General features: G+C 57.2%; 1 non-coding gene across 1 annotated transcript in view; it reads right to left on the reverse strand.

The window, feature by feature from the left end:
* Window positions 1-241, reverse strand: part of LOC126222623 (small subunit ribosomal RNA) — a 1,909-nt gene extending 1,668 nt beyond the window's left edge. The window contains exon 1 of the ribosomal RNA XR_007543432.1: window positions 1-241. This exon is cut by the window's left edge and continues 1,668 nt beyond it. This is a non-coding gene — a ribosomal RNA (small subunit ribosomal RNA).
* Between the last annotated feature and the right edge of the window lie 2,259 nt (window positions 242-2,500).

Genomic DNA, 2,500 nt, shown 5'->3' on the forward strand with positions numbered 1-2,500 from the left:
GACGAGCCGACCGATTGGTTTTGATCTAATAAAAGCGTCCCTTCCATCTCTGGTCGGGACTCTGTTTGCATGTATTAGCTCTAGAATTACCACAGTTATCCAAGTAACGTGGGTACGATCTAAGGAACCATAACTGATTTAATGAGCCATTCGCGGTTTCACCTTAATGCGGCTTGTACTGAGACATGCATGGCTTAATCTTCGAGACAAGCATATGACTACTGGCAGGATCAACCAGGGAGCTGCGTCAACTAGAGCTGAGCAGCCGGCCGCCCGGGAGTGTGTCCCGGGGGCCCGCGCGAACACGCAAGCGTCCGCTCAATTATTCTGCAAACAGGAGGAGGCTGGGCTCCCCTGCACGATACACCTCGAAACCCTCTCAGGTCCCGGCGGCGCGCAGCGCCGTCCTAAGTACTTGGTCGGGTTCGAGAGAGGCGCAATCGCCCGGAGATAGGCGAGTAGACGCTTTCAGTGCGACCACCCGTGCTCCCAACTGAGCTTGCCGCTGCCGACAGAGGCCCGGGAGCGTGCTGTCGTGGTGTTGCCGGCGGGAGACAACACGCGGCCACAAACAGTGACCGGGCAGCTCCAACGCCAGCGCCACAGAGGGGCAGAGCCCCACTTGGGTGCCAAAGCGAACTCTCCCAGCACAGCGCACGCGCCAACACATCCGCACAGCTGCGATACAAACCACCTGCGAGAACCGCGGGGGCGACCGAGCAGCAGACGGCGTCGCGGCGCCGAGTGCCGGGCGGCGGCGCATCCTCAACGCACACAGTCCTCAATCGGACCAGCACACTGCAGATGTCCACCGCGCTTCGCACCGGGCCCGGGAGGACCCACTTTGGCCGCACGGCGCCGCGCGCTGGGTGCGCCGGCACGCAGATGCGCCGCCTGCCGCGTCCGTCAGCCGGCGCGCCTGCCACTGGGCGCCCCCACCAGCCGGCTGCCGCGCGTGCGCCCACGCAGCGCGCGGCCAGCACGCCGGGCGCCCCCCCCTCACCGGCCGGGGACGGTCCCACCCAGCCACCGCCGCGTATCGCTTCATACCCACATGCCCACTCACGTTCGTGGGTATGACGGGTGTCGCTGAAGCAACCGGTTAATACCTGTACCGATCGTCGATATCAACGATTCACCTCCAGCGCGAACAACCGCGCAACAACGGATTTCCAGTTCATTTGCGTAACTTGGGCAGCAAACGTAGACATCCATCTACATTTGCGACTTCTACGAGTCTTGCATGCCTGGATGTTGTGTGTCACGACGCACTCCATCAGCATACATACACGCTGCGACGTGTGCACGAAAGAACACGTGGAAGGTGGCCAGCGTACGTATACGAATGCCATTGCACAGCTGCGAAGCGCATTCAACACGCGAACTCCTGACCGACGAGCTAGAGGTGACAGGAGGGGAGGGGGGGGCGGGGGCGATATACGTCCTATTGCAGTACACAATACAGTGGATAGCGGGACCATGTGGAAAGTAAGCAACACTCGCAAGATGTGAGGGTACGCACCGTAAAATGAATCAATACGCAGAACACCACAGTGTGCGCGAAGTGAACTATGTTGAGATGGTTGCAATTAGGCAACGCTACACGAATTCCTAGAGTCATATAACTAACAATTACAGGGCAGGTTAGGGCGCAACGTAGGTTAGGTTAGGGCGCAACGTGGGTTAGGTTAGGGCCCAACGTGGGTTAGGTTAGGGCCCAACGTGGGTTAGGTTAGGGCCCAACGTGGGTTAGGTTAGGGCCCAACGTGGGTTAGGTTAAGGCGCAACTTGGGTTAGGTTAAGGCGCAACTTGGGTTAGGTTAGGGCGCAACTTGGGTTAGGTTAGGGCGCAACTTGGGTTAGGTTAGGGCGCAACTTGGGTTAGGTTAGGGCGCAACTTGGGTTAGGTTAGGGCGCAACTTGGGTTAGGTTAGGGCGCAACTTGGGTTAGGTTAGGGCGCAACTTGGGTTAGGTTAGGGCGCAACTTGGGTTAGGTTAGGGCGCAACTTGGGTTAGGTTAGGGCGCAACTTGGGTTAGGTTAGGGCGCAACTTGGGTTAGGTTAGGGCGCAACTTGGGTTAGGTTAGGGCGCAACTTGGGTTAGGTTAGGGCGCAACTTGGGTTAGGTTAGGGCGCAACTTGGGTTAGGTTAGGGCGCAACTTGGGTTAGGTTAAGGCGCAACTTGGGTTAGGTTAAGGCGCAACTTGGGTTAGGTTAAGGCGCAACTTGGGTTAGGTTAAGGCGCAACTTGGGTTAGGTTAAGGCGCAACTTGGGTTAGGTTAAGGCAGAAGTTGGGTTAGGTTAAGGCAGAAGTTGGGTTAGGTTAAGGCAGAAGTTGGGTTAGGTTAAGGCAGAAGTTGGGTTAGGTTAAGGCAGAAGTTGGGTTAGGTTAAGGCAGAAGTTGGGTTAGGTTAAGGCAGAAGTTGGGTTAGGTTAAGGCAGAAGTTGGGTTAGGTTAAGGCAGAAGTTGGGTTAGGTTAAGGCAGAAGTTGGGTTA

Source organism: Schistocerca nitens, unplaced genomic scaffold, assembly GCF_023898315.1.
Source record: "Schistocerca nitens isolate TAMUIC-IGC-003100 unplaced genomic scaffold, iqSchNite1.1 HiC_scaffold_240, whole genome shotgun sequence".
Taxonomy (NCBI): Eukaryota; Metazoa; Arthropoda; class Insecta; order Orthoptera; family Acrididae; genus Schistocerca; species Schistocerca nitens.